The 9,062-nt window shown below is 47.2% G+C and overlaps 1 protein-coding gene across 4 annotated transcripts in view; it reads left to right on the top strand.

Moving 5' to 3' along the window:
- The first annotated feature begins 3,756 nt into the window (after positions 1-3,756).
- The window catches only part of PAK1 (p21 (RAC1) activated kinase 1), a 205,146-nt gene continuing 199,840 nt past the window's right edge, over positions 3,757-9,062 (top strand). For 2 of the 4 annotated variants that reach the window (XM_029602181.1, XM_029602179.1), the window contains exon 1: positions 3,788-3,896. The gene's annotated coding sequence lies outside the window, so the exon portion shown is untranslated. Of the gene's footprint in view, positions 3,897-9,062 lie in introns of all 4 variants that reach the window. The other 2 variants (XM_029602178.1, XM_029602180.1) reach the window with 2 other exon arrangements.

The following is a 9,062-nucleotide window of genomic DNA, read 5'->3' as shown; positions in this document are numbered from 1 at the left end:
GCCATAGGAATTTTTCCATCCCAGAGGGCTTACATGCAAAGTTTGTAGTTGAGGCGATGGGAGGTGAAATGACTTGCCCAGAGTTGCAAGGAGTATCAGTGGAATTTGAATCCTGGCTTCCCCGGTTTGCAGCCTGCCGCTCTAACCATTCCTCCACTCCACACCAAGCTTAGGCTGAAGCAGAGGAGTATGGTATATTAATGTACAAGATAAAGAAGAGAAATGTGTCAACTGGTTGGACACATTGGGCCGGATTTTAAAAAGGTCAGGAGCGCCGGGCCTATTTTCAAAAGGCCCAGCGACGCGCGTAATGAACCCAGGACACGTGTAAGTCCCGGGGCTTTACTAAAGGGGCGGGGCGTGGGCGGGGTCAGAGGCTCCAGGCTCAGCGGCCATTTGCAGGCGCAAAAGGTAAATTAAAAATGTTGGGGGGGGGGGGTTAGAGTAGGGCTAGGGGGAGGAAAGGTTAGAGGAAGGGGTGGGAAGGTCAGAGGGAATGGGGGAATGGTGGAAGGCAGCACGGCTCGGCGCACGCAAGGTGCATAATTGTGCACCCCCTTGCGCGCACAGACCCCTGATTTTATAACATGCGCATGCCTGCACGCGCATGTTATAAAATCAGGCGTACAGGTGTGCGTGCCGGGTAGCGCACTTACATGTAGGCCGCACACGCTTCTTTTAAAATCTACCCCATTACATTCTAATAAACCACCAGTCAGATTTTCAATGGGTCCTATTCAGCCCTGGATTTATGCACAGGTAATTAGGCAGATGGCCTCTGGTGCAAAGTTTTGAAGACACCATCAGATCCCCATACCTGGGAACTGGTTGTTTACTGCTCCAGCCCCTCCCTGTTAGGCTGCATGCAGGGAACAGGAGGGGGTGAAGCTGGCGAAGGGAGGAGCACCATTGTTTTCTGCTTTATAGTGTTCTGTTCTAGCTCCACCCCCCTCCCTTCTTGTTCCAATAGGCAGCATGTGAGGAGAAACAGGAGGGGAGGGGCTGAAGCAGAAACAGCTCAACCTGCAGCTGTCTATGATCCCAGGACTTGGGAGCTGGAAATAATTTAAGGGGGTGGGGAGGGGTTGAGCGTGCTTGAGTAGAGATGCCAGGGGGAAAAGTGCTGGTGTCAGGTCTAGGAGAAGAGAAAGAGTGCTGGAATCATCCCTGGATGGGGGGAAAGGGAGAGGGAGAGAGGATTAGCACGATGAGGGAAAGGAGCTGCTGGAAGAGAGAAAGTTGACACACATTTCCCCCTCCTTCCCAAATCAATGGCAACCTCGGGGTGACCATACCAGTTTCCAGGTAGGGTGATCCCATCTCTGGTGCTGGCCCGGAGCTTGAAGGATGCAGGTGGAGGGAGATCCAGATAGGACCATGCCCCTCTTCTCTCCTCCAGTCCTCAGAAGCAATGGAAAGAAGTTAGTTGGGCCTATGGGCAAGTCTGTGCTTATGGGCCCTGTGGTGGCCCCCTCCTTAGTAAGAGGAAGTCTTTGCAGGGAAGGGGGAAGGCTGCTGCAAGGCATACGAGTGCGCACATGCTCACAGGCCCTGTGTCAGGACCAGCTTTTTCTGTGCCCAGGGCATATCTTCAGAATTAAACCTCCCCGACTTACCAGTGGCGGCTCCGGCACAATGCTTTCTCCTCATGTGGCCAAGAGACAGCTGTCTCTCTGGCGGCAACGGCTCCTGCAAATTTCTCCTTCTACCCAGCATCCCCCTTCCGCTTCCTTTCCACTCCTTCCCCTTTATCCTCCTTTCCCTCCCTTTTCACTATAGGCCTTGCATCCCCCTCTTTTTTCCCTTCTCCATTCCCTCTCTCCTCCCCTCCTACTGCCCTGGGTCCCCATTCTTTCTCTCCCCACACTATTTTATTTATTTAAAATTCTTATAAACATATCAAATCGTTCATACTAAGTGGTGTAAACAGTAACATAGGCAATATTAAACACATAAAAAGAACAGAAAGGAGCACATATACCGAGCTTGTCAATTTCATAAGCAAAGGCTTCCTGAAATAGTAAAGGTTTTTAACTACTTATGGAAGGATTTAAATGTCTGGAATAAGTTGAAGGTAGCTAGGTAGGGCATTCCATAATGCTGGACCAATTACAGAAAAATCCCGAGCACAAAATTATTGTACCCTTCCTCTCCCTCATCTACTCTTTGCCCTGCATTCTCCTCTCTCTCCTTCTACATTCCTTGGCCAGCTGCATCCCTCCTCTCCTACCCAACCCTTGCCCAGCAGCACCCCCTTGCTGCCATTCATTCCTTGCCTAGTAGCTTCCCTCCTTTCCTCACTCCTTGCCCAACAGCCTCCTCTGCCTGCCCCATCCCCCCCCTCCCAAACACCTGCTCAGGAACAGAAGTCCCCCTCGCCCAGAAGCAACATTCCCTCTTCTCCAACCCTCTGCTCAGCAACCCCCTTTCCCCTACCAATCCTTTTCCTTGCAGCAATAGCCCCCTCCCTCTGTCCTCCGAACCTTCAACTTAGCAGCTGTTTTTTCTTTGGCTTCCCCCTACCCAGCAGCAGTTCTCTCACCCTCCCCCCCCCCAACACACTTATGTTCCTCATGCTGCCATGCTGTAGACATTTGTGCAAAAGCAGAAGCACTAGCTGCAGAAATAAAATGAAATCATTGCAATATCATGAAAAACCAAATAAAAAGTTATTTAAGAAAAAAAAACAAAAACAAAGCAAGAGGAAGGAAGGGTGAAAGAAACTTCCTCCTCCAAACAAAAACTTAAAATGTATTTATTTAGAACTTTTCTATACCAACGTTCAAGTGAATATCACATCGGTTTACAATAACTTTAGGAAATAAGAAATTACCTGTAAAGAGAGGGAGCTAGAACTGAGGGAGAAAGGGCTAGAGTAGTAAAGACAGATGCATGCGAGGTATGGTAACAAGATCGAATGTTAACACTTGTTTACGGTAAAAATAACCATTATTTACAATATATGCAGTATATACAGTCTGCAGGAGAGGAGGTAGCTAAGATGTAGCGGGTAAGAGGATCTGCGAGGTCAAAGTTAACTGTCAAAATAATATTAGAACTTTTACATTACAATTCTCATTTTTTGTCTCTTGCAGGCTATACTTTTCAAAAAGGGAAAGCAGCTGTCAAGCCGTGGCACAGTAACTATGGCTATTGGCATACGGGCACTGAGCAGAAACAGGACCAGTGCGCAAATGAAGTATGTATTAACATCTAATCATGCCATTACATCATAGTTTGGAAGCTTATTTCCATCAATACATAATTCACTGCAGGAAGCAGAAACATTTCCAGTAAATCTGGAAAAAAAAATTCCGAGAGTTTTTGCGATGAGCGTTTAACAATTACTGTGGGAAGCCTCAAACTCAGCGTACTACACTAAAAGATAACTAATGATATATAGTCAAGCAGTGTCTATGGAAAAAAAAACAAGAGAACCAGCGATTTTTTTCTCCGCCTGGAACCAACGTTTCAGATATGCTGACGTCATTTCCCAGCAATCGTCTCGGTCATTATGTGAAGTCATCAATGATGTCATCAGACCTGCTCGGGTTCTCTTTCCGAATACCTTCTGTGAACATCTCTCCGCCCAAACCTACCTTAGAAAGCGTGCGTGTCTATGTGGGGCGGGAACTGTTTGCGAAACCCAATGAGATAGGAAAACTGTTCGGAAACGGCCAATGGGAGGGGGGTAGAAGCCGTGGGAGGGGGGCGGTCCTTGAAAGCGTAGCGAGCTACGCGGCGCGGCCAGGGAAAGGAGTGGCGGTTGGCGGAGGCGGTGCGAGGGGCGGGGCGGAAAGTACCGGTGCCGGCTTCGCACTTGCTGCGGGCGGAGGAGCTTATCCTTCGGTGGAAGGGGGTGCAGGCGGGAGCGAGCTGCTACGGAGCTGGCAGAGGTGAGGATTTGCATTTGTCGGGGAGCCTAGCAACCTACCCTTCTGCCCCCCCACCGATTGCCTGGTGGGGAGCAATCGATCCTCTCTCCATCTACCCCCTTCTCCAGCCTGGAGAAGAGAAATGTGGCTCGGCTGGAGAGGGGGAAGCTGCGTTCCCAGGGGGGGAGGGGGTGTGCGCGCGCGTGTGTGTGTGAGCGTCCTGGGTGGGATTTGAACTCTCCCCAGAGAAGGGGAGCGTGCGTGTCCCGCTTGGAGGGGCTGGAACTCTGTCCCCGGCGTAAGGGACGCGTTTGTGTGTGCGGGGGGTGTGTGTGTGTGTGCGCGGGGGTGTGTGTGTGTGTGTGTGTGTGTGTGTGTGTGTGTGTGTGTATATCCAGGGGGGTTGGAGTCCTTTATCCCAGATAAGGGGCGTTTGTGTCACCGGGGGCGGGTGGGCGATATGGATCATTTTATCCGGGGTAAAGGGAGTGTGTTTGTGAGTGTCACGGGGTAGGGGTTGGAGCTGTTTATCGGGGATGATGGGAGTGGGGGGGTGTGTATGTGTTATGTGGGGGAAGGGGTTGGAACCCTTTCCCTGGAATAAGGGGTGGGTGGGTGTGTGTGTGTGTGTGTGTGTGTGTGTGTCTGTCCTTGAGGAAAATGGGGGAGGGTTTGGAACCCTTTACCTGGGATAAAGGGAGTGAGTGTGTGTGTTTGTGTCCAGGTGGAAGTAAAGTGGTTGAAACTCTTTATCTAGGATAAAGGGAGTGTGTGTGACTTGATATGTGTGACCAGGGGTGGGGGGAGTTGGAACCCTTTATTTGGGATAAGGGAAGTGTGTGTGCGTGTCCTGGAGGGGTGTTGGAGCCCTTTACACAGATAAGGGTTTTGTGTGTGTGCGGGTGCTGGGGCAAGTGGCGGGGGAAGGGGTTTACACAGGATCAGGGGAAAATATGTGTGTTCTGGGAGAAGTGGAGGGGTTGGAACCCTTTACCTCTGATAAGGGGAGTGTTCTGTGTGTGTGAGTGAATGTCCTGGGGGTATAGAACCCTTTATCTTGGATAAGGAAGTGGGGGTTAGGACCCTTAACCTCAGGTAATGGCATGTGTGTGTGTGTGTCTGGGGGGATTTATAGAGGAGGAGGAATCAGAACCATTTATTGGGGATAAGAAGAGAGTGTGTATATCTGTGTACCCTGGTTGGGAGGGGTTGGAGCCCTTTACCTTGGATCATGTGAAAAAGGGGGGATAGTGTTTGTGTTTTCTGGTGGTTGGGGCAATGGGAGAGGCGGGGGGAGGGTTGGAGCTGTTTATCCATGATAAGAGGAGTGTGTATGTTCTGAGGGTTGGGGAAGGGTTCGGTGCCTTTTATGTGGGCACCTAGCATAAGGGTGTTTGGCTTCTGTTTGTGCGAGGGGGAAGTTGGAGTGGTTTACTCAGGATAAGAATGTGTGTGTGTGTGTGTGTGTGTGTGTGTGTGTGTGCTAATGGAGCTGTTTACCTGAAATAAGGGTAGAGTGTGTGTGGGGGGTTGGAGTTGTGTGTCCTGGGTTGGCTTAGCTTTGTATGTCCTTGGGGAAGAGGAAGGTATATGCAGGGAGGTGTATTAAGCAGTTGTGTTCTGGGAAAAGGGGGAGTTTTGTGGTGATAAAGTTTTACTGACTCTCTACGGATAATGCATCCCGAGCTGAGGAGCTGCCTTTGGAAGGTGGTTTTTCTGCTTGGGGTGAGGGGTGCTTTAAACTACTGTGTTACTATTCTGGAGGTGAGGGGACCTTGTGCCACTGTGACTCCTGGTCAAGGAAGGGGGAAAAAGGCCTGGTGAGTTTCTGTGGCCTGTGCTCTCTCCTGAACTCTTGTGTTGGACTTCTTGGTGTGAGGCTAACTATTCAGAGAACAATTGGACCTTGAAGTCTGGTGCAAATGCAGTTTTTATGATCGTGTGTTTCCCTGTTTGTGGCTTGTTCTGTTGGTGTTGAGTTTAGAGGGAATGAAACAATTGTCTGGTGTCATGTTGGCGTTTTCACTGCTTGTTCAGTCACTGTTAGTGTGAGTGCCGGTGACAGGGCAAGAACAGGTGAACGCCGCAGTGCCAAGATGTCTCTCTCTCAGACTCTGCCTGCAGCATTTATTTAAATGTTTTCTGTAGCCTGCCTTTCAACAAATAGGTTCAAAGCGGAGAAACAAAAAATATGGATACATTTTGATTTGTATTTCTGCTCAACTGTTCATTTGGTTTACTGCACTACTAGCTTCTGCTTGTAAGGAATCCCATTGCCTGATGAATGTTCTTCTAGTTAAGATACTCATGTAAGTATTCCACGTGGGAGACAGTTTTTCAGTTCATTTTGGTAGCAGGATGTCCTTTACTTTCAGAAGGTGAAACTTACTTTGTAATCTTATCTGTAGTGTCTATAGTTCAGTGTCTTTTATATTCTGTGATGGTGGTAGGAACATGGTTGGGAGGTTGCAGTTTTACAAACCATCTACCCTTTATTCCTTGCATGGCAGAGGTGATGAGGACAAAAGAGCTGATATAGGAAACAGAACCAAATATTGCTAAAGGCAGGTAGTAACCAGGTTGATAGGAAGCCACAGTGCCCGAGAAACCTACTGGGACACTACTGGTAGTTTGGATGTGTACTGTCCAGCAAGGCTGGGGGGAGGAGACCTAGGAGGCTGAATGTTCAGGCACAGCCTCAAGAGGTAGGGATTTAGATACAATAAGGGAGTAACCTTGCCATTATAGGTTGTTTTATTTAAAAATCTTATAACCCTCATCTTCCATCTCATGTTTAGAGCGGCAAACTGAACATGCTATGGAAGATTCAGGTCACTGACAAATAATATACCAAATTTAAAGGATTTTATTTTAGATCATGCTTACTACTCTTAGCAGCTTTAAATAAGTAAGAACTCAATTCTATTAAGATGTGGCTAGCAGTCCAGCAGCAGTGTTTTGCACCAAGTGCCACATGTATGATTATCTACCAGTTGTTTAGACATTGTATGTGTGCTCTCAAAGAATGAATCTGATCTGTGGAGGCTAGCGGGGAAGACCCGGAGGAGCTGAGGCAGACAGAAGTATATAGAGGAGACCTTCAGGAACATACCTGAAGCAGTCCCACTTCCAGACCTGGAAGGAGAACATTGCCTTGGTGTGGCGCGAAATGAAGCTGTATCTAGGATCTGTCCTTAAGGTGATGCAGTATCCTATCGCACCAAGGATGTCTCCCCCAGAGGCATGTGCCTAGCAGGGAAGTGTTAGGACAACTGTTGTAGTTGTCAGTTCAGTCATTAGGTGGGTGTAAGGGTCACGTAGTAACTCACCTACCTGGTGTGAAGGACCTCATGTGCTACCTATATAGGATTTTAGACAGTGTTGGGGAGGAGCTGGCTGTCAAGGTAAATGCAGAAACCGGTGATTTCTGAATATGTATATGAGGTTCTGGAAGCCAAATTTTAGCTTTTAGGTAGAAAGTTGAAATCAGAACCTCTAGGGTAGCATTGTTGGAAATCCTCCCTCTTCTATGCGTAGGATCCCAGAGGCAGTCAGATCTCCTAAGTCTCAATTCATGAATGAGGTATTGGTGCAGGCAAGAGGGCTTTAGATTATTAGGACTTGAGCAACATTTTGGGTAAGGGGGAGAATGGTCTCCACCTTAACCATGGAGGAACCTGGCTGCTGATGCTAACCTTTAAAAAGGAGAGAGAAGCTTTTAAAGTAGATCATAGGGGGAAAGCAGACAGTCATTCAGAGCACATGATTCGGAGTGAGATATCTTCAAAGGATTCTGGCATAATGGAGAAGTTAGCATATCCTGATAGAGAGGTTGTAATAAAGGCAGAAGCAGCTGAGGTGCATCTTAAATAAAGAGCACACGTGATTTCCCGAATACCTATTTCAACAGCTAGGTAGGTTGTGAATACAATTTAAATATACTTTGAGTTGTCTATATATAAATGAAAAGTAAGATTTGAAGAGTTGGCATGTGTGACACTGAATGAAGATACAGACATAATAGGCATCTCAGAAACCTCGTGGAAGGAGGATAACAATGGGGCACTGATACCAGGATACATAACATAAGAGAAACCATACTGGGTCAGACCAAGGGTCCATCAAGCCCGGTATCCTGTGGCCAATCCAAGTCATACAAGCCTGGCAAGTACCCTAGCATTAAATAAATCACAAGATACTATTGCTTATTAATTAATAGCAGTTTATGGATTTTTGCTCTAGGAAGTTATCCAACCCTTTTAAAATCCAGTTACATTAACTACAATAACCACTGCCATCCTCTGGCAATGAATTCCAGAGCCAGTCAATATTGGGGTAATTGAAATCTCCCATTATTACTGCCCTACCAATTTGGTTAGCTTCCCTAATTTCTCTTTGCATTTCACTGACCATCTCATCATTTTGGCCAGATGGACGGTAGTATATGCCTATTGCTATACTCTTCCCCAACAGACAAGGGATTTCTACCCATAAAGATTTGATTGTGCATTTAGCCTCATCCTGTTGGGCTGTATGCCATCCCAGACATAAAGCACCACCTCGCCACCAAATTGCTCCTCTCTATCATTACCATATAATTTGTACCCTGGTATAGCACTGCCCCACTACAAATATCAAAGTAGGCCAGGTTAAATTGGTAGAGAGTTGGCATAATATGCTAAGGATGGCATAGAGTCAAACAGGATAAGTCCTGCAGGAGACAAATTGCACTGTGGAATTTCTGTGGGTAGGAATTCCATGTGTGGTGATGAAGAGTACAGTGGTGTGGATATGCTGACATCATCCTTGCCAGGATGCAGAGACTGTGAAATGCTAAGAAATTAGGAAACAATGATAATGGGAGGCTTTCAATCCAATATGGATTGGGTAAATGTCTCCTTGGGACATGTTAGAGAGGTCAAAATCTTAGATGCCATAAATAGCTGCTTCATGGAGCAGCTGGTCCCGAATCCAATGAGAGGGAGACTACTTTACTTCTAATCCTCTCTGTGACACAGATCCGGTGCAAGAGGTAAGTGGTAGGTCCACTTGGTAGTAATGATCATAATGTAATCAAACTTAACAAAATCACTAAAGGGAGGACATTAAGGAGAACCACTGCTGTAGCATTTAATTTTAAAAAGGGAGACTGATGAAATGAGGAAATAAGTTAGAAAAACCTAAAAG

The sequence above is a fragment of the Rhinatrema bivittatum genome, chromosome 5, assembly GCF_901001135.1.
Source record: "Rhinatrema bivittatum chromosome 5, aRhiBiv1.1, whole genome shotgun sequence".
NCBI classification, from domain to species: domain Eukaryota; kingdom Metazoa; phylum Chordata; class Amphibia; order Gymnophiona; family Rhinatrematidae; genus Rhinatrema; species Rhinatrema bivittatum.
Note: the sequence above shows the minus strand (reverse complement) of the source record. Positions and strands in the feature narration are given on the sequence as shown.